A 23,835-nucleotide genomic window follows, 5' to 3' on the forward strand; every position below is an offset into this window, starting at 1 on the left:
GACCCCAAAAAGTACAGCAGCCGCAGCATCCTGCCTGAGGCAGAGTTAGAGATTTCCAATAGCTGCTGTAAAGAAACATTTTGAAAACGCGTTCACTACTGCACCGATAAATCTTAAGACAGAAGAGTTTTAATTACAGAGGATGGCAAAGCCAAGATTTTTCAAATGAACCCAAAAGTATGACATGAGAGAGCTTTCCCCTCACTCCCATGCTACCCAACCCTTGATAAATTTATATGTCTTCTTTGCCTGGGAACAATAGTCTGCTTTGTAAGCAGGACTCCTGGAGGATATCTTCATTTGTAATATAGTATCGGGAGAAATGACGGAAGTGAAATATAGTAAGCCAATCTATATGCATGTACGAGGAGCAAAGAATATGGTAGGTGCACCGTGAATCCTTTGGGGGCATATTGCAGATTGTATATACGGGAGAACGTGTTATGCATGTGTATGCAGCTTTCTTGCATGTATATGTGGACATGTGCTCCTGTATGGCTTGATCCTCAATAGCCTGCTTCTTTAAAGGAAAGAAAAAATATTAGTGTCATTTGCATCCTAGGACTAAAAATAAACTCTTTTATTTTTTGAAGAAAAAAATTAAGACTAATGAAATTAGAGGTTGTTTAAATCAGAGGCAATTAAAATGCACACATTTCTTTTCCTGGAATCTGCAATTGTATTCAACGTTTGCAGTACAACGCCTGCCTGTAGGATAAATAATTTAATGGGTTTTGTGATTTGGTACTAAAAGCATAACAAAATCCTACAGCTGTAGCCTCATTTTTCTCCACACTCAAACTGTTTCCTTCTTAAATTGCATATTTTGTACAGTTTTTTTTTTAAAAGAACACAAAGTAGGTTCTACATCTTTGAGAACCAATTTCCGACATAATAGGTAATTGCACATAATTACAGGAGTTTCAGAAACTGAAACAAGAAAACAAAACAAAACAAAATCTCTTTCTACCCTAGTCCCCCTTTCTTCTTAAAGATTGAGATTAAATCATGATACGATTCCATTCAATTTTGCCCTTTATTATAGCAAATGATATATGCTGAGAATAACAAAAAGTGAAAACTGCCCCGAATGCTTCTGTTTTCTAGTCATTCAGTCTTAATCTAACATTTTAATCAAACAAACATGAGGATAAGTTTTTATAAATTGCCTTCATTTTTTACATTTTTATCACATGTGCCACACTACAAGGGATTGTGGTCAGCTTAAGGCTTTGCAATCAATGTGGGCTGCACTTTGAATTACTTTAGTATTTTCTGCATCCACACTCTTCAAAGGGCATCCCAGTGTTCATCAACTCTCCTACACTTAGAATGAGACTATGGACCAAAAGAACATCCAGCTTCCATGGCCGGAGAAAGAGAACATCAAACTTCCAAAACAGGCAACGAGAGAAAACTATAATAGCCAATGAATGGATACCATCTTCTCTCATCTTTTTCTACTTCTTTGAGGTTGTTGGGACTGAAGTGGCCTTGGGACTTCTGGCAGAGGTAAGGTCTTGCTCCAAGGCCTTTGTGGGAGTGAGTTTCACAGCTGGAAATCAGAGCTTCGGGGTTTCCTGACTGTTTATGGTAGGCTGGGGGCTTCTTTTTCTCTCTGTAGATTGTAGGTCAGAGGTTGAAAGAGAGTTTTTAGAACTTCCCACCATCCTTTCCTACCTCTCCAACTAAAAAATAAATACTTCCTTTTCAATAGGTAGGTAAAATGAGCTGGATTGTCTTTTAGCTAGTGTGATAGCTTTGAAGGCCACCAAGTGGCTTACAAACTGCCCGTTTCTCAGATTCCAGGAGGAAGAAGTGGGGAGGGGATTTAATCTTACAACCCACAGAATAAGCTGCCTGTTATTTTTAGGGCACATTTTTGTGCCTAACTCCAAGTTATTTCTTTTTCTCTTATAACACTAAAGTATCACTCAATGACATAAAAATGAATAAACTACAAAAAGTGTGCTGATAATTTTTACCTAAACCACAGGCTTAAAAATTAAAGTAAGCGTCTAAATCAAATATATATGAAGAAAAATGCATCAGGGTGTTCTGGTTACTCTTTTTTTCAGCAAAGTCAGGGAGCATTGCAGATACTGGCAATTCAAAATGCATCTCTTCATGTCTTTATGTGGGATTAGAAATGAATAAACAGGTGTGAAGGCTTGATCATGAAGACAAAGTTTAGGGATTATTGTCCCCAACAATATGTAAATAATTTCACAATAAAAATAACAACAAGAATTAAAAAAAAACCATGCATAGTAAAGGGGTAAGCATTTCCAGAACAAACAGCTTTCAATTTCAAAATGCAAGTAGAAAAAGATTAAATATCATTATTCTCATTTTGCAGATTTGAATGATATAGCACAGATTGGAGCAGGTCAGAGGGGAGGTAGGAAGATAATTCTGGAAAGAAGTAGTATGGGGCAGTAAGAAAGCTGCCTTACACGGCCGGGCGCCCTGGCTGACGCCTGTAATCCCAGCAGTTTGGGAGGCGGAGGCGGGCGGATCAAGAGGTCAGGAGATCGAGATCATCCTGGCTAACACGATGAAACCCCATCTCTACTACACACACACACACACACACACACACACACACACACACACACACACACACATTAGCCGGGTGTGGTGGCGGGCGCCTGTAGTCCCAGATACTGGGAAGACTGAGGCAGGAGAATGGCGTGAACCCGGGAGGCGGAGCTTGCAGTGAGCTGTGATCGCCCACTGCACTCCAGCCTGGGCGACAGAGGGAGACACCATCTCAAAAAAAACCAAAAACCAAAAAACAAACAAACAAACAAAAAACAAAATAAAAAACGAAAAACAAAAAATTGCCTTACACTTGAAGAATCTAGAATAACTTCCTTAAATAGATGACATTGGAAATGTCTCTGAACCTCATTCTCTTCATCAGCAAAATGGGAAGAATGTCTACAAGAAAGCAGGGACACATAGTATCTTTAGAATTTGTAACATCATGTTTTGGCATTGGTACATCTGTATTCTGCAATGCCATGAGGTTTAATTCATATCTCCCTCACTCTTCTAAAGTGCCTGACACACAAGCATTCCGCAATATCTAATAAATAGCTAAATGGAGGATTAACTCTCTTCAGGTTGCCAACCATTTTTTAGATCTAAGGTCTTCTGACACTCTAAGAAATGCATAAATAAGATAAACTATTTTGTTTTGTATATGATTTTACAATTGCTTTTTGCCTAATAACCTCCCACAGTATCACAGCGTATAGCCCCCCACAAATGATTATTGAGTGGGGTGTAGTTGTCTACCACTACATTTTTCCTTATATTCCATACATGTGTTACATAATTTATGAACTTACTAAATGCATGTTAAAATGAAATTAATAGTGAACCTTAACACCAGGTCAGCAAACTAGCCCAAGATGGCCTACCACCTATATTTGCAAATAAAGTTTTATTGGAACATGACCACACCCATTATTAACATACTGTCTATGCCTGTTTTTGTGCTATAGTGGCAGAGTTGAGTGATTGCAACAGAGATCTGATGGACTGCAAATATTAAAATATTTAGTATCTGACCCATTAGAGAAAACACGTGTCAACTCCTAACTTAATGGATGACCTCTTTCTTCTACTCACACATTATTAACTCACAAACTGTGAATTCTGATCTCAACCTCTGATCAAAGAATTAAGATTAATTATAGTAATAGTAATGCAATTAACAGGAGTTACTCATAGCGTCCTTGCATAGATTTTACCTAAAAGTGATGTAGTGATATGATATGTTCCTCTGGCCTCTTAAGTAAGATACGCTTTCTTTTTGCACTGTCCTTAGACAGCTTTCAGGAAAAATCTAATTGTCTCTTATTTAATTCTGTTACATAGCAAGTTGTGCAGTGAGATACTGGTATATAAACTATTAGGAGATCTAATAACAAATGTTTATCTTTATGACATCTTAGCCTGGATATGGATAACTCCAGAATATGTGGAGAAAGGTCAGTTTGGGGAACACAAATAAAGGAATTAATGATATGTGCATATACAGTGTATGTTACTAGAATCACGTTTCCTTTCATCGTAATGAAATAATCATTTTTTCTCCAAATGATGTTTATTGTTCTCAGACTTTTGAAAAGTGATAAATGGAAATTTAAAATGGAGTGCTAAACTGTATATGATTGTGTTTCTTAGTCTACAAAGGCATTTGTGGTACAATTTTAGATTTTGCAGATTGCGCTTTGTATATCACAGGTAAAGCATGTATACTTCTTTGGTGAAAACACATAAGCTATGTTTATACTACATGGAATACAGTTAAGTATTAAGACTGACATTTTAGTTGGTATTCTACAAAAGCTCTTATCTGTAATATACAATTGTGAACCCATCAAATGAACTTGTTGAGTTAGAAAAGAAGTAGGTGGCCAATATCCAGAATCCTCCTCAAGATTCAATAAACACAATCAATACCTGGGACTAAAGATTACAGACCTGTCTGAATTTACATAAAGGAAGTTTATTTAGTAAAAAACAAACAAAAAAACCCAAAAAACAAAACAAAACACAAAACCCAAACCGTTTTAGCATGGTTTTTTCAGCATGGTTTCTGAATGGAGAGGTTATACACATGAGATTAGAAATCACGTATTCAGACGCTAACCATCTATCCTGGCTCCATATCTCAGACCATGCGTGACTTTTTACAAACTAATTAATACTTTTGTTCCTTAGTTTCCTCGTCTTTATGGAATGTTTCTTCCATGTTATTGGGGAAAAAAAGGCAATATTATTAGTTTCATTAGCAAACTAATGAAGATGCCTCCTGATAATATTGTCTTTTTTTTTTCTTCTTTAGACCAAACTACTGTAGTGGTGGGTTTAAATTTTTATATAATACAATGCATATGTATGAACATGTGGCTAACTTCAGTTTTCTTTTCATAATTATTATTTTTATTTTAGATTAAAGGGGTACATATGCTTGTTTATTACATGGGTATATTGCATAATGGTGGGGGTTGGGCTTTTGGGGTACCCATCACCCAAACGTTGAATACTGTACTCCATGAGTAATTTTCCATCCCTCATCCCTCTTCCTCCCTCCCTGCTTTTGAAGTCCCTAGGTTCTGTTATCCCCAATTTTATGTCCATGTGTTCCTATTGTTTAGCTCTGACTTATAAGTTAAAACATGTGATACTTGATTTTCTGCTTCTGAGTTCATTTGCTTAGGATAATGGCCTTCCATATTGCTGCAAAAGACATAATTCCATTTTTTTATGACTGAATAGTATTCCATGGTGTGTATATATATCCCATTTCTTTATCCAATTAACTGTTGTTTGGCACTTAGGTTGGTTCCATGACTTTTCTATTGTGAGTATTGCTGCAGGCTGGCAGCAGTAGTTTAGGCCTATAATCCCAACACTTTGGAAGGCCAAGGCATGTGGATTGCTTGTGCTGAGGAATTTAAGACCAGCTTGGGTAACATGGTGAAACCCTATCTCTACAAAAAATACAAAAATTAGCTGGCATAGTGGCACACGTGTGGTCCCAGCTACTCAGGAGGCTGAGGAGGGAGGATCACCTGAGCCCTGGAGGCGGAACTTGCAGTGAGCTGAGCTTGTGCCACTGCACTCCAGCCTGGGTGACAGAGCAAGACTCTGTCTCAGAAAATAAATAAATAAATAAATAAATAAATAAAAGTAGCGCTGCAATGAACATACAAGTACAGGTGTATTTTTATATAATGGTTTCTTTTCCTTTGGGTAGATACTCAATAGTGGGATTACTGGGCTAAATGGTAATTCTATTTTTAGTTCTTTGAGGTATCTCCATACTCTTTTCCATAGGAGTTAAACTCATTTACATTCCCACCAACAGTGTATAAGTGTTCACTTTTCTCGACATCCATGCCAACATCTGTTGTTTTTTGACTTCTTGGTAACAGCCATTGTGACTGGTGTGAGATGGTCTCAGTGTGGTTTTAATTTTCATTTCTCTGACGATTAGTGATGTTCAGCATATTTTTAATAAGTTTCTTGTCTGCATGCATGTCTTCTTTTGAGAAATGTCTGTTCATGTCCTTTGCCCAGTTTTTAATGAGGTTGTTTGTCTTTTTCTTGTTGAGTTGTGTGAGTTCCTTACAGATTCTGCAAATTAGTCCTTTGTCAGAGGGATAATCTGCAAATATTTCCTCCAGTTCCATAGGCTGATGGTTAATTCAGTTGGCTATTTATTTTGCTATGCATAATATTTTTAGTTTAATTAAATCACATTTGTCTTTTCTGTTTTTTTTGTTTTTGTTTTTGTTGCATTTCCTTTTAGGGTCTTTGTTATAAATTCTTTGCCTAGGCCAATGTCCAGAAGAGTTTATTCTAGATTTTCTTCTATGATTTTCATAGTTTTGTATCTTATGTTTAGATCTTTAATTTATCTTGAGTTAATTTCTGTATATAGTGAGAGATAGGGGTCCAGTTTTATTTTTCTGCATTTGGCTAGCCAATTTTTTCTATACCATTTATTGAATATGGTGTCCTTTCCCCATTTTTTTGTTGTTGTTGACTTTATCAAATATCAGTTGGCATAGATATACGGCTTTATTTCTGAGTTCTCTATTCTGTTTTATTGATCTATGTGTCTATTTTTGTACCAGTACTATGCTGTTTTAATTACTGTAGCTTTGTAGTGTAATTTGAAGTGTGGCAGTATAATGCCTCCAGATTTGTTCTTTCTACTTAAGCATGCATTGGTTATTTTGGCTTTTTCTTGGTTCCATATGAACTTTAGGATTGTTTTTTCCAATTCTGTGAAAAATGACATTGGTAATTTTATAGAAATTGTGTTCAATCTGTAGATCATGATTTTAAGGATACTAACAGATGAATTTTCCATTTGTTTGTGTTGTCTATGATTTCTTTCATCAGTCTTTTGTAGTTCTGCTTGTAGAAATTTGTCACGTCCTTGGTTAAATGTATTCCTAGGTATTTTTGTGTGTGTGTGTGTGGCTATTGTAAATGGGAGTCAGTTATTCACTTGGTTCTCAGCTTGAATGCTATTGGTATATAGAAATGCTACTGATTTTTGTATATTACCTTTGTATCCTAAGATGTTACTGAAGTTGTCTGTCTAATCTAGGAATCCTCTGGAGGAGTCTTTGAGGTTTTCTAGCATTCACGTCATCAGCAAACAGAGATAATTTGACTTTTTTTCCCCAAAATTTGGATGGTTTTTATTTATTTCTCTTATCTGATTGCACTGACTAGAACTTCCACTAGTATCACTAGCATGTCGAATGGGACTAGTAACATGGAAATCTTTGTCTTGTTCCAGTTCTTGGGGGAAATGCTTTCAACTTTTCCCTATTCAGTATGATGTTGGCTGTGGGTTTGTCATATATGGCTCTTATTATTTTGAGGTATGTTCCTTCTTTGCCCCATTTGTTAATGGTTTCTATCATAAAGGAATGTTGGATTTTCTTCAGTGCTTTTCCTGGATCTATTGAGAAGATCATACAGTTTTTGTTCGTAGTTCTGTTTAGGTGGTGAGTCACATTTATTGATTTGTGTATTGTGTTGAAGAGTACATGAGTTCATTCAAGTTAAGCTCTCAGAACAGTGCTGGCTTATTATTTCTGGTCCTGTACCCTAGTCTATTCTTTCTGAACCTCATTTATTTTTTGTAAAATGGTATTTGAAAGAAAATAGTCTATCTAAGACCCCATACAGTATTAACTTTTAAAATGATTTTGTGGGTGATATGGGAAGAACTGTAAAGAATAAGACAGGGTGATAGAGAAACTGATTTGTCAAGACTGGAGATTACAAAAATAGTGAATATGGTGAGCACAGGCACATAAGTGTTAATACACACACATACATACACACCCTACACTCACACACCACATCCACACATACACACATATGCATTCGCATATGCCCTCCTTGTTTGGCATCAACATTTATCATCTACAGAGGAAACCTTAGTGTGATGGTCATCAGACACCAGCATCCAAGGAGCTGCTGCACATAGCAAATAGAGGTTTATTTTCTTACATTTCTTAAATAAAAATCCTTTCTGTAAATATAACAACTACAATTTTCTATGTAAATAGCTTTTTGGAAAATACTTCAGTACAGTGGTTAGAAGAAAAACGTGGATTCTAGCACATTTAACCTTGGCTGCACACACAGATAATTCAGATCTCTTTTTCTTGGGTATTTCTGAAGTTGGATCATAGAGAAGAGTCTCAAAGTTACCAGAAAAAAGAGCCAAGGTATTAGTTGTTTTTGAGGTTAAAAATTTTCACTAGGACAAGACTTTAGAAAACATTTTACAGTGGGCTGCATTTATCATCAATTAGATTCACCCACCAGAGGTCATTCAACGATCAGGTGACAAATTTTCCACCACTTTTTGAAATGAAAGATTACCATACCCTCTGGACTTTTAAAAGAAATTGCAGTTTAGGCCCCCAAAATAGGTTTAATGAAGATGAAGACTTTTAAGGACCATGAAATTCGGCACTATGAGTTTGTCTTAAGATGAATTACTTCAATCCTTTTGGGGCACTGGGGTCATAACTGGCCACATAATAACAATAACATAAAATCAGAATAAGATTGCTACAAATGTTCATTTTATAAGCCATGCTACCTATTTTTCATTATGTTATGCAGTCCTGTGTTAGAGAGGAAAGTCCCACTTTTGGGTTAATATTCCAGGTCTACCACTCTGTTTCCTCACTAAAGTAGATATAATGACACTTACCACACAGGGTTATTGGGAACATTAACTAAAATACTCCATGTGTATTCATTATCTCCTGCTGTATAACAAATTACCTCCACCTCCAAAATTAGTGATTTATAAACAACAGTTTCTGTAGGTCAGGTACCCACGTATGTTTTAGCTGCTTTCCCTCACTCAGGATCTCTTGTAGCACTGCAATTGAGATATGGGCTGGGGCAACAGCTGTCTTAAGGCTCAACTGAAGAAGGATCTACTTCTAAATTCACTCACATGACTGTAGGAGATTCGTTGGACTGGGTGTCTCCACTACTCACTGGCTGTTGATCAGAAGCCACCCTCAGTTCCTTGCTATGTGGGTTTCTCCACAGAGCTATTTACAACATGGAAGCTCAGTTTATCTGAGTGAGCAAGTGAGAATCAAGACTGAGAGTGGGCAACTAAGACAGATGTCACAGTCTTTGTAACCTAACCTCAGAAATGCCATTCCACACTTCTGCTACATTTGTATTTGTTAGAGTAGGTCACTAGGTCCAGCCCACTCTCAAAGGGGGAATGAAACATGGACATTAATATTAGGAGGTGGAGATCATTGGGAGCCATTTTAGAAACTGTCTATCATACCGTGTCAAGTAGTTAGCTCAGCAGTTAGTAGACTAAGTGATCAATACTTTCTTCTCTGTGTTAGTATATAATTTTAAGAATTTTGCTCTAATGGTAGGTTCAGAAGCAAAGACAGAGGCAACTTCTCTGTGCCTGAATTACTCTATATATTCCTGGAAAACATAAGACAATCATGTGAGCTAATATGGTGTAATATATCACTCAGAATTTAGTGGTGAAGAACTATATACATATGGGTGCTATTAGTTTTCCTTATTCTCACAATCCAGTCATAGGTACATGAGCTAACCAGAAAAAGGAGAAATATATGTCCAATTTGCTTCAAAAACTACCCTAATGCCTGCTTTCAAGCAAAATAGGAGACTCCCTAGCTAATTGATATGAGAGTAATGGCTAACCTACATCTCTAAATGGCTCCTGAAGATTTCCATTACATCACTTCTGTTGTCCAGACTTCAGTTCCCTCAACTCAGTAACCTCACCCCTACTGTTTCAGCAGTTGCCTGCCTGAATATCTACGTGTCACACACCGTCACTCTGCATCTGCTCCACTTCTGTGATCTTAAACTCTGAAATTGTTTTCTGAATACACCTCTTCCACTCTCTCTCTCCTGCTAAGCTTGTTCTTCACCCTTTATGGAAAATTTCAATCACAGGACACATTCACTTACTGTTGTCATCACATCTTTTGTAGTTGTTCATTTTGCAACCCAGGATTGGCCACTTAAACCAAATTCCACCACTAGATTTTTCAATCTCTGGATTTGTGCTGTTTCTCAATCCTGTGTAAATTCCCTAATTACTTTCTCTGCTTTATCCATGAAGCTATTAAAAAGTATTTCATCCTCTGCAGTTTTTGCTGGTTGACCTCAGCTTATTCTCAATATTACTTAAAGGTACAAGACACTATAGGTAAATTCATGTTTAAATGACTGGCAAAATGAACCTAAGCACGTTTTAAAAATTATTTAAGTCCTAGTTTCCTCATGCATAAAAGGGAGATGAAATTCAACAAAAACAAAAATATAAAACACAAAACCACTTTTTAATTTATTTTTCTCTAGTTTAAGCTTTCTGAAGCATTTAATTCTTTTGGTCACAGCCTCTTCTGTTGAAATCTTCTTTTACTTTTTCTGATTCTGCACTGTCCTTGTTCTTCTTTGACCTATGCTCTGAGCCTGTTCCATTTGTTCCTCTTCTTTTCCCCACCTGCCAAAGATGGGCATTCCCCAACATCCTCTCTTAGTCTTTTCTTCCTCTGTACCACTTCTTCAGACATTTCATGCATTCCCATGGCTTTCGTTCTCACATCTACATGTGTAACTCTGACACCTTAAACCAAAATATTATCATGACCCTACATGACACAGTCAATCACATGGGATGAAGCAAGCAAGAAGGTGGGGCATGCAATTTGTGCCAGTTTTTTCTAAAGAAAACTATTGCAGTTGCTGAGAGGAAATCAGCCCAAAACATATACCATGATCTTGTGACCAAACATCTATCAATAGATACTAAATCAGTAGTAGGAACTTGTGTGTATCTTGGTCGTGGTGGTGGTGGTGGCGTGTGTGTGCATGTATGTGTGTGTGTGTTCATATATGTGTATGTGTGTGTGTGTCTTGAGGGAAAGAAAAATCTAATGAGAAATAACCCAGGATGTCTTGACAGCTGGGTAGGGTAGAGCATGATGATGTGAAATCATGAGACAGTTGATCGCTGGGAATCTAGGCCTTAAGGATCCTAGCCACCTGGAGGGATTTTGAGGGACCTCAATACTAGAGAAAAATGGGCACAAGACTGGACACTTAGGTAAAAACATAATAAAAGAAAACAATAGATGCGAAAGTTGATAGCTTAGTATTTAGCATATTACTAAGACTCTGTTACTAGAACCAAGTTCCCAAGGGCAGCGACAATGGACTTGGAGTAATAATTATTTGATGCTGAGTCTCAGAGTTTGGATCAGGAGCTCTTAAAATCCTTTCTGTCCCAATTCAGAATTGACACTCCAGGGGAAATAGGGGGTTGTATTAGGCCAGGCCATTGCATCTGAATCTTTTCCATTTACTTATTGAACATCTCCATCTAAATGTTTTGGCAAAACTTCCAACCTTAACATTGTGTGTTTAAACTGGGCTCACTCTTGGTTCACCCCTTACCTCAGTTTCTCCCCCAACACTCATGTTTCTGGTAGTGGCAACACCATGCTCTAATCTACCTTGACGTACGTCATTTTAAAATTTTGATTTTCTCTTTTACTTACGTTTTCATAGACTTAAGATTCTGCTTCCCTTTCTCCAATTCTTACCTCTTCTGTATTTTTACTGCCACTGTTTTAGTTTAGGCTCTGTCCCAGGAACCACTCCAATACCATACTGTCCCTGACTTCTCATCAGTTCATCCTAAAAATTTCCGTTAAATGATCATCTAAGACACACCTATCAACCCAAGTGTACCATCTCTATGCTAGTTCAGGTCTTTTCCCAATATGATTCCAAACTATACTTACTGCATCCTATTCCCCAACATCTCCTGCACACTCCACCTAACCATGTTACTGCTTGACCTCCTAAACTTAGTTTTCTCATGTCTCTGTTGATGCTCTTCCCTCAGAAAGAAGTATACACATCTCTGCTTATTAACTCTTACCCACTCTTGTGCCCTATTTTAAATTACCCATCATCCTTGGTCTTCCTTGATTCCTTCAATAGGATATAAGTTGTACACACACACACACACTCACTTACAAACACCTCCCTACCACCAATACTCTTCCCCCATCAAGCCCTTGTAAATTTTTTGCATCATCTCTTATACTTTTTCTTTTAATAGTGGTTGGTATATTTTACTTAGTCTCTGGAGATCATATGTTCCTAAAGAACTCAACTATACTGACCCAGTTTTGCCTGTATTACAGTCAACATAGTGCCTTGTATATGGTAGGCTCTTCAATAAATGGTGTGGAAAAAAGGTGGACTTGATATTTCAAATGCTTACCCACCTACTTTCTTGGATGCATTAATCGTATGTGTAAACCTAAAGAGTCATTCTCAAGTTTATTGAATGCCATTGTCTTTCCTGACAATTTTGAGAACCATACTTATTTTGATGTACATCTCTATTTGATAGCTGCTGGTCTACATGTGAAAAAAGAGTGTATCAAAAACCAGAGTGTAACACCAGAGAATGAGCTTAATATCAAAGTACCACTTCAAGCTGCCAAACTGATAATTTCAGAGTATAAGTTCATAAAATACAGAAAGATGTAAAAAAATAAAAAATAGCATTTGTGCTCCCCCAATGAGATTAGAGTAGTTCTCACTTAAAATTAAGAAATTACACAAAAGTAAAACTACAAAAAAAAGACTAAAAATATTACCTAACATTAAGATATCATCTCATTTGTAGATAAACAGAAAACACTCCAGCAAGCAAACTAGATAATGCATTTTGATATCTTACATTGCTGAAATACCTTGCAGCAAGTTTAAAAACTGTTATTTGGTTATTTTAATTTTCAAATGCTCTGATACCTCTCCACAACTTTGGAATCAGTTGTAAACTAATGAATCTGGAAATGATCAATTCCTATTTCTTTCCTTAGTAACTTCTTATCAGAGCTTGCCTGAAGCAATGTATCTGCCTTCGTGCATGTCCAGGAAGTTTGAAGCATTTTCTCCTTTGTGACCCAGATTCTCTGATCTGTGTGTCTGTATCTAGCTTCCAATTATGTAGAGCATCTCCTTGTACATGCCGTGTAGTCTTTATTAATAACTTAGCAAAACAAGTAGCTAAAGTATCACAGGTTGAATTCTCCAAAGGATACTTAAAGGAAACATTTGATTTATGGTATTTTTTTGACACTTAATACTGCTAGTATTAGGGTCTGAATGTTTGCGTCCCCTCAAAATTCATATGTTGAAATCCTCATGCCCAAGGTGATGTTATGAGGAAGGTGATTAGTTTGTGGAGACAGAGCCCTCATGAATGGGATTATATACCCTTCTAAAAGAGGCCCTGGAGAGATCCGTCAATTTTTCCACTATGTGAGAACACAGCAAGAAGGTGCTAACTATGAACTAATATAGAAAGCAAGCCCTCACCAAATACAGAATTTGCCTGAGCCTTAATCTTGAACTTACCAGCCTCCAGAACTTGAGAAAGAAATTTCTGTTGTTTAGAACCCACCTAGAATACAATATTTCGTTGTAGCAGCCTCACAGACTAGGGCAAATATCTATATAAAAATTATGAGTAGCCAATATGTCTCTGGCTGGTTCTCTCATCATTCTATATGGAACACCAAATTACTCCAAAGTCCTAGCTTTAAAGAAAACATGGAATTTCCACAGAGTGTTTCACATGTGCTAGAATGTTCAATCAGTGATCATCCCCAGCTAATGCCAGGGGGTTGTTGAGGCTCTACCTTGCTTAGGTACTGCCTTGTCCACTACGTAGTGTTGTCTTCTGCTGGGCTCCACAGAGTTCTACTTTGGCATTGCTATTGAAGTACAGGAACTCCAGTCATAGTCACATGAGTACCCAAGGGGAAGTAGGGAAAAGGCTTCTTATACTATCAATGACATACTTTGCTTAAAGGAGTCCACAGGGTTACTGCCACTTTGTACAGAATTTTAGTTAAACTAACTCTTAGTTGGTATTTTTCTTTCATTCTCCCACACTACTCTGGCTTCACAGAATTTAAACATGACTCAGTTGCCATTTTGGCCAAAAGGCAAAGCTGAAGGACAATAAGGTTGTACTCAGATAACTAAAGCTTTGTTCCTCCGTCAAGTTTGTTTTGACAAATTCCCTTTTTTACTGGAGTTGTGTTCTTTCCCAGAGCTTTTCTCAGCCCCTTATGCAAATAAATGTCTGGTGGGTTACCCTGCTACCTCTCCAAGCATGTCTGGGCAGCTTATAGCGTATGCGGCTAGGCTCACGCTGCAAACCCTGAAATGAAATGAAGTGACCTGGCACATATGAAGATGCTTAGCCCAGAGCGGGTGCTTAGGCAATGCTCCAGCCTGATGCAAATACTTTAATCACAAGGGATATCAAGGCAACTTATTCAATGTGGATTGTTTTGTTCCCATTTTTGAAATCTGAGTAGAAGTGAGAATACTTGATTTTGGCATGGGTCAGTGTGGATAAAACACATGTGATTAAACAGTTCAGTCATTGGGGTACCATTTGTTGAATAAATGAAGAGTACAAAATTGTACCTGAGGCCCAATAAGACTATGTCACAAAGCTGGGGGCTGGGTATATTTTATTTACCCTACAGCAGTATCTTCAAAAAGTTTTGAGTGAAACTTCCATTAAGTAGTTCTTTATAGAATGACCCAGTATTTACATGCACACATGTCCTCACGTATGTGTGTCTTTTCAAGTCCATATAACTAAAACAAATTTTAAAAGACAATACCCACCCTCTTTACATGTAATACACTCTGACATTTTTTTCTGTACTTTATTTTCTTTTGCTTTTTTTTTTTTTTTTCCATTTCTCATCAGGCCCCTTTGATGGGTTGCCACTGTCATTTCAAAAGCACTGCCCAAGAAGAAGTCATGATATTTCAAAATACTTCAGAACAGTTTAAGCCTATTTGGAAATTCTGGGCAACTAATAGTGACCTCCACAAGTTTTTCTTCAAAAAGCCACATAAGGTATCCACAGAAAAGATGCCTTCAATCTAACTCCAGCCCAATTGCAGAAGCTCAAGTATCAGGCCAGGTGGTGCTCTATCTTTTTAGAAGAGTCTAAAAGAATGTGGCAAAACCTTGTGGAGGAAAAGCATAGGGATTCGACAGTGGAAACTGAGATTGGTGATGAATGCAAATCGAACCTCTTAATCTTATGTAATATTTGTGGTAATTCTCACCTCTAAACCATCAACAGTATCAATAATGAGACCTTCTTTCTGTCTGAAAAAAAAATGAGCAAAAGGAATACTTCTCTCTCTAGTCTTGTGGGTTGGTGAAGAAGAGGGATGGGAGAAGAAGGAAGGTCCATAAAGTTCCCTAAATAACTGTTCTGTCTATAAATTTCTGGGACTGTATAGTTCTCTTTGTTAGCCCTGATGTGAGAAAGGAGGCAGTTAAGGAAATACGTCATTTCAAAGTTTGTATAACATAATTTTCACTAGCCTCATCTTTTATCTTCTCCCCAGCATCCTAAACCAAGATTTACTCATCCTAAAATCAGTGAGTGCTGGGTTAAGGGTTCTCATCATCAGGCCACTGAATCTCTTGGGGTTCCTGGGATGAGCCCTGTGGTCTCCTGGAATCCAGGAAGCAGGGAAGATGAAGTGGTTCTTACACTTGGAAGCCCAGAGGGTTCTGCCTGCCATTCTTGGACCACTGGTCAGGGAAGCTGGGATCATCATATGAAAGTTGCCTGATGCCTTCATTTGAGATGCTCTCTGCAGCTCTCTATTTATTATTTCAATTTTTTCTACAGAGAACTCCCCCTGTAAACTTATATTTCCTGGATCTGAAAGTTTAAAAAGAGAGACTGTTACTCTTCTTACATACATTGACACATAGACTTACGGGAAAGCTTTTTAAAACAGTACACCTATGTTCTTAAAATAGGAATGAAAATTGTTCCCCAGGTGCACTAACAAGGGAAATTTTATTACCATTAAAACCATGAAACTGTGATGGTTCTTGGGATAGAATGGGACAGTACTATTGAAGAGGTCACCTCATAAAACACATTTTAAGATGTATTTCTTTTTAAAAGATAAAAGCTAGCAAGGTGGATATAGTATGTATATACATTCATCTCAATACATAACATCCGCTTTGCTTTTCTCACCACCAAGTGGGCTTCACTAGGTAGTATGAGGCTTCACATAGTGATGTGGCACAAGGAGGAGTCCAAATTGAGATCCACATTTGACTTTTGAAGTCATGATAGTGAGTATGTGGTGCGTGGGCTCCATCCACTTCAGAAGGCAGAAGGCATTCCCTGTGCCAGGGGAAGTGCGTGCAGAGATGTCCTGATTTCCAGCAATCTGCCCCTAATCATAGTTACTCTTGATTCCAAGAAATCGAATAAGGTTGAGTTGTGCTCTGTTCAGCAGCTCACACGTTGTGCATGCTTCATGATAACTGTTGACTCAGCCTCTTCCCTGGGAGTCAAATGAACACCTCACAGAGAATTGGAGAAGGAGATCCTGGCAGGATGCTACAGGACCATCCAGAAGTCACTGCTCGAGTGTGCTAAATGATAGCCTAGGGCCCAGCAGAGATTTCACACTGCTTCCTAAACTGCTTGGTGAACACCCAGGGAGCAGCTTAGGTGAGAAGCTGCTTCATTGAACAGAGAAGGCTAGGTTTGAAATAATAAGGCAATATCTTTTTTGTTTTGAATGGGCTACCTGTTTCTAAGTGCTTTACAAACAGCTTCTCAGTCACCCACACCACATTACCATAAGGCACTAAAGAGGTATTCCTACGTTATCTTAAAAATAGCAGAGAGCTGGCAAATGACTCTATTCAACAGCAGTCATAGAAGAAAATAAAGGTCTTTTGAATGCCCTCTCTGCTCAGCTTCCCAGATTTGCCACCAATCATTCATGTCACCAACACTCTGCCCTAGTCACCCCAGGGTAGTTCCTGTCCAGTGCACCACATGCTATGCTTTCATACTTCCCTGTCTTGTTATTGAAATCATTATCCCTCCTTCCAATCTCTCTGTGCAAATCTGGCCAATCTTTTAAGGCCCAAATCAAATCCCACTTCCTCATTCAAGATTTTCATGAGCCTTCCAGCTTGAAATTCACCTTCTCTCTGACACTGTTAAATTCATAATTTACTTCCTCTTCATGTGGTTATATTTTATCTCCCCAACTAGAAAGGCAGCTTCTTAAAGGCAAAGACTGACTCTGAGATAGCTCTTTAAAGGCAGCTCCTTAAAGACAAGGATGAACAATAAAATCCCTCCTCTTTATCTTCCATCACCAGGCACCTAGCAGAGTTTTACTCATGGTAGCCTCCCAATAGTCATATGTCCACACCTGCCAAAGTTAGTATTTTATGGCAATTCACATACTCCAGATCCAGATGGGAGTTTAGGGAGCTCAGCTCTATTTTAGGCTCAGATGCTATTAGATGGCCCTGCCTTCCTGAACTATACTTATTGTTCACAAGAAATCGTCCCACTGTAAGTATCATCCTTTTGGGCATTTGGCCAGGCCAGCAAAAAGGCAGAGGAATGTTTGAACGAGCAGATTAATGGGCAATCAGAGGAGAGGCTGTGGATCCCCATTCAAGTTCTTGGAAAGTATCTGTCTATGATGTGATGAGAAGGACTGGATTCGGGGCCAGAGGGTGAGAGTGGCTCCACATGTCCCCTACCTCCTGCTGCTGAAGGCCTGAAAAACAATGAGAAGCCAGAGAGGCAGTGGCACGAGGGAGGCAGCTGACTCCAGCTGATTGAAAATAGGCCATTTGTCCTGTTCAATGCTAATGTGTCCAGGGGCCTGCACAGTTGGGCTGCAAAGCGGAGCAGGGAGGCAGTTGCATTTATGTACGCATATGTGTGTGAGATGAAGGCTTTTATCTTTGCTTTTTAATCAGCTTTCTCTACTCAATAAATTACCAATAAGAATAGCCTATGATCTCACCAGTTTTTCTAGCTGGCAGACACGTAAGTGTTCTGGTTTTGCCAGCTTGCAGGCGCAAAAAAGCTTGGATTCAAATTCTAGAGCTAGGTAGGGCCTCTCTGGATAGTTTTCAACCCAAGGAAAAAGGCTGATCAGAAGAGTTCATGGCTCAAATGTCAATATAATAAATTATAAGATCACAGCTAAATATTCTAATTACCTGGATATTTTTTTTCCTCTCAAAATTATTACTTTACCAAGTATGCATTCACAGGCCTTAGAAATCTCTGGGCTATACCAAGATTTCTACTGAGGTGATATTTGCAGCCATGATAACCTGTTCAGTAGTATCAACCATCAGGGGTCACTGATTCAAAGTTAGTTTGTCACTGCCTGCATCACCAAGCACCTAGGGAGATGCAGTATGCAGTTAGGCCACTAGAGGAAAATTCAGTAAACTGTTTTTAGTGTCCTTGTATGAATAATGCCAGAACAAGTGTATGCATAGGTGGTTGCAAGTGTGTCTATGTGTGTGTATTCATGCTTGTATTGGAGAAGGTAGCCAATGAGGAAGTAATAACACCTTACCTCTTGTCTTTCATACTGATATTATGAAGGGGCACACACTTTCATTCTGTCATCCTCAAATGCCAACCAGCTGAAAAGGAATGTGGTCCAACTCCTTCATTTCTCATTATAGAGAACTGAGGCCCAGAAAACTTAGATGGCTTGTCCAGAGCCAGTCAGTGACATTTGCCTCTTCAGTGTGTGCCAGACCCTCTGTTAGGTCAAGGACAGAGCTCAGATTTCAACTTCCAGACTTGGATTTTGTGCCACAGCTCCATGATCAGTATTGATGTAACCCATCTGAGCTAGACAGGTGAGAATCTGCTAAAGAGAATCAGACCTCCTATCTCAGGCAAGTGTTTCTATCACTGAAACAAGGTTGGTGATTCTTACCCAACTGACCAATTATCTGCTGGCTGCATTTATATGAATCATTGATCTCTGGCATTGGTCTAAAGTTGAGAGTTGGCTTATGTGTAAAGTGTGGAAGTGTGATGCAGAGTTAGAAAGGGATGACTTTAAATTGCTTCCCAGGGCTTTGAGCCAGCCAATGCTACTCCCAGAGTCCCTAAAGCAATGGATATTCAGCTTTTTCTTTGGTTTTGCCTTTTTTTTTCAACCTTTAGAGGGCTATGAAAATATTCTTATGTTCTATTTTAAAAGCAAATCACCTTCAATAATTTTCTTACGGACAGATTTTTTTTCTTAGAGATTTGCTTCTTCCACCAAATACTGGGTGGCATTTTTCTCTGATGTTCCTTCAGGAAAGCCTAAACATTAAAGGACAGTAAAATTGTCCAGTTTGTTCCATTTTCCATTGTTCTTCATGTTTTGGATGCAAAAATGAGTACAATGATGTGGATTTAGACACTAGAAGCTTATATTTAGTGTGGGAGAAAACAAAAGCATATATATATACACACACACACACACACACAATTCAAGGTAGAAAAAGGTGAACAATTTAAAATGCATTGAGAAGGAACTCATAATTGCTTCATGGAACTCTCAACTAAGGCTTTGCAGAAGAGGTAACATTTGAGCTTAGCTTTGGAGAATTAACATGACTCTCTCGCCATCCCAGGGCAATCATTTCAGGCAAAGACATTTTTGCAGCTTCTTGTTAGCTTTCACCATTTAAAAATTCATTTTTAGAAGTTTGAAGCACCCTGTTATTCACAATTTTCCCACCAAATATTCTTACATCTAAACCTTGATTTCAGATACCCAGCATAAATCATTCTCAGTAAAGCACACTCCCATATAGGATTCCAATATATCACCACAAAATACAGGTGTGGGCTCTATGAAGAACATATGCTTGGCCTTTGGTAGAATAATGGTACTAGAACATCATCTGTCACATAGAAATACTAAATACATGTTGATATTACTGAAATCTTTACTATAGCCATGCCCTGCTCTAAGGACTTGAAATCTACTAGCTCCTTAACACCCAAAATAATAGTGGGGATAACTTCAAAGTAGGTTTCCATTTTTATCCACATTTTACATATAAGAGAACCAAGATGCTAAGAGGTTAATTAACTTGGTCACAGTCAGTCATTAAGTGCTTGAGCCAGGATTTGAACTCAGGAAGTTTGACTGGAAAGTTTATGCATATAAACAACATTTCAGACAGATTTTTCTCAGTATAAAAACAATGGTTTATTGAATGAAAGTATTTTATTTATCAAATTTTTATTGAGCTACTATTATTTTCTAGGTACTATATTGTGACTTGAGAATGTAAAAAAAACTAAGAAGTAACATTTCTCCTTAAACAGTCTATCTAAAACCTTGGAAAGGGAAGCCATTATTTAAAATGAAACCAATTGCTAGTAAAGAGAGGACTAGAACTAAAGCCTCAATCTTTATCTTTTAAGTCATGTAGTGGAAAGGAATAATGCTAGATACTGCAAAAGAAGCACTTCCAAATCTCAGTGGCTTAGCATAATTGAAGTTATTTCTCACTCGACAATCCAAATAATCCAAAAGGATGTTCTTGTTTCAGTAGCTCTCCAAAAAGGGATTCAGGGACTCAAGTGCTTTCCATCTTGTGTTTCTGCCATCTCTCCAACGTCATACCAGAGGGTGCATGCTTTCCAATTAGCTTGAAAGTGTAAAGATATGGAGAATCATACGTGGGATAATTTTATGGGTCGGCTTAGGAAGTGGCATATGTCACATGCATTCACGTTCCATTAACCAGAAACCAATCATGTGGGGCCACACCTGAATGCAAGAGAGGGCTGGAAATGTAGACTCCCTGTGGGCTTAGGAAAAAAAGGAGATGATCTGGACATCTCTATGACATATTCCTACACCATCAAGTTTCCAAGTAATTGAATTTCCAAATGATACAAACACGTTGTTTAAAAATAGATGTAAGGCTGGGCACGGTGGCTCACGTCTCTAATCCTAGTACTTTGGGAGGCCGAGGAGGGCGGATCACAAGGTCAGGAGATCGAGACCATCCTGGCTAACACGGTGAAACCCTGTCTCTACTAAAAATACGAAAAATTAGCTGGGCGTGGTGGTGCACGCCTGTAGTCCCAGCTACTTGGGAGGCTGAGGCAGGAGAATCGCTTGAACCTGGGAGGCGGAGGTTGCAGTGAGCTGAAATCACACCACTGCACTCCAGCCTAGGTGACAGAGCGAGATTCCAAAAATAAAAAATAAAAAAAAAAAAGAAGAAGTAGCTTTAAAAATCCAGAAACACAATATAAATCATTCATTTCATTTAGAGAAAAACTAAGGTAAGTGGATGGGGGATCTTGCTTCTTCCTGCCTTTCTCCCATGTTGTTTCAATAGCCAACTGGATGTATACAAGGGACAGAAAGGGCATTTACTTACAGAGTTCCAATTTTTTATTCTTTTCAGCCTAGTATCTGGATAGTAACTACTATGCAAAAATATGAATAGAAATTCAATTACTTGTGCATAATTTCATTTACTTTCAGATATTCCAAAATATTATGCTAAATATATATAATCAAATATTTAGAGGAGGATGCAAAGAGGATTAACATTTATTGAGTGTTTACTGTGTAGTAGTCACTGTTTCAGTTCCTTTGCATGTTATTACTTTTAATTCTTTTAACGTATCCTGATTATGACCGTTTAACAGCTAGGGCTTAGAGAACTGAATTAATGAACCTAAAGTCAATACTCATAAATGGCAGAGCCAGGATTCAAACCTGTTATATCTAAAGGATAAACTTTCATTTATCCTTCAGGTGCTTGAATTCACTCAGTCTGAGCAGGCAATAAAGATCATTCAATGGGTAAAATAACTCAAAAGCTTTTAGTTTATAAAACTGAAGTATCCAGGTGTTAATAATTTCTACCACTCTCTGATTAATTCTATCTAGAGAGACATTAAATGTTTATGATGTAAAGTGACCTGGAAGTAAAGAGAACATAGTCACGGTCTCAGGAGGCATTTCACCACAGATCGTTCTCATGAATTCTACCAATATTTATTGAGTGTGTATTACTATTATGTGCTCATCATTCCCAGCCAATACAATGATGGACAAGCCATGATTTCACACGCATACAGATTCCCTCCACAAAGACCATTTTAGGCGTTTCTCCCAACAACATATCTACACTTATTTAATTGTTGTACTTATTTCATGTGCTTTTGTAACTGCCATTTCATTTGTCTATATCCTACCTGCTATGAGTTTATGGATTGTGTACTTTCCTTATGACCACACTAGAACCTAGCCTTATTCCTAACACAAGTGTTTAGAAAATGCATTCTATAATAAATGTATAAACAAATAGGACAATGGATATATTTTAGGAGAAAATAATCAGTAAGAACAAAAGCATTAAGGGATGAAATACTACAGAGAGGTTAAGGAACTGGAAAAAATTCAGTAAGTAAGGTCTGAAGTGGGATTTGGGGGAAGCTGGATAATAGGAGATAATCGTGGTACTTAGATAAAGAATTATTATTTGAAAAATTAAAATTCTTCCAGTAAAGAATTTCAGTGAATTTGCTAACCATTTGGGAGAGGATTAGGACTCTGTCACAAAGTAAATATTCACAGACAATAATATATGATTGTTTAGCTCCTCATTATTGGTATTGCCTGGGGCACCACTGGGTAAACACTTGAGAAATATATTTTGAGTGTGTTTCCTGGTCAGATATCAATCAGAGTTTACATATGATGGGGAGCAAGGGAGAGGGAAGGAAGAAAATCAAGTTGATGGTGACAGGTTTGGAAAATAAGTACTGAGCTGGAATTTCAGGATTAAGGAAATAGAGCTATCCGCAGAATCCTGGGGGAAACAAATAATTGTCCCAGCAGGTCTTCTAAAACTTCCTCTGTAAGATCAAACTCAGGTTGAGTGAAGTTCAGGAAAGTGCATTGCACTCAGAATCAGGAAAAATTCTAGATTTGTCTCTGCCTCTAACTAGAGGTGAAATTTTTCTCAAGTCTTTTAACCTCTCTGATTCTCAGTTTCTTGGTTTCCCATCTGAAAGATAAGAATTTGAAATGACACTATTACACCAGATAGTCTAAAGAAACATCCTTTCCAGTCTTAAGACTATGATATATTAAAAGCATATAATTTTTATTTCATTTGTCTCACAATATATTCTTTAGAATGACATAGCATTACATGCTAATGAGTCCTACTATTAGTGTTCACTTGTCCAACATTAGAGCTAGGATTACTAGGTTAGGGTCCTCATAGTTGTTCATTGGAGTGATTTAAAACAGATGGTCTTCAATGTTCTACCAACTTCAAGGCCCAGGGTCTGAGGTTAGTAGCAACCCAGATTAGAAAATGAAGCTGTGGGTTAGGTACAAAGCCAGCAGAGATGATGAAGAAGGGGGTGCACAGTATATACTAGCAGTATTAATTTTCCATGGCTGCTGTAAAAATTTATCACAAACTTAGTGGCTTAAAAAGTGTGAATTTGTTATCTTACAATTCTGGAGATCAGAAATCCAAAATGGGTCTCACTGAGCCAAAATCAAGATGCTGGCAGAGTACACTCCTTTTCTGGAGCCCTTGGAGAAAATTCATTTCCTTGCCTTTTTCAGTTTCTAAAGGCCACCCACACTTCTTGGCTCTTTGCCCGCTTCCTATGTCTTAACAGCCAGCCGCATTGCATCTCCCTGAACATTCATCTATAGTCATATCTCTCTCTTCTACTTAAAAAAAAAAAAAAATCCTTGTGATTACACCAAACCCAATCAAGTAATCCAGACAAATATTTAATATCTCTTTTAAAGTCAGCTGAT

Source organism: Macaca fascicularis, chromosome 4 (assembly GCF_037993035.2).
Source record: "Macaca fascicularis isolate 582-1 chromosome 4, T2T-MFA8v1.1".
NCBI classification, from domain to species: Eukaryota; Metazoa; Chordata; class Mammalia; order Primates; family Cercopithecidae; genus Macaca; species Macaca fascicularis.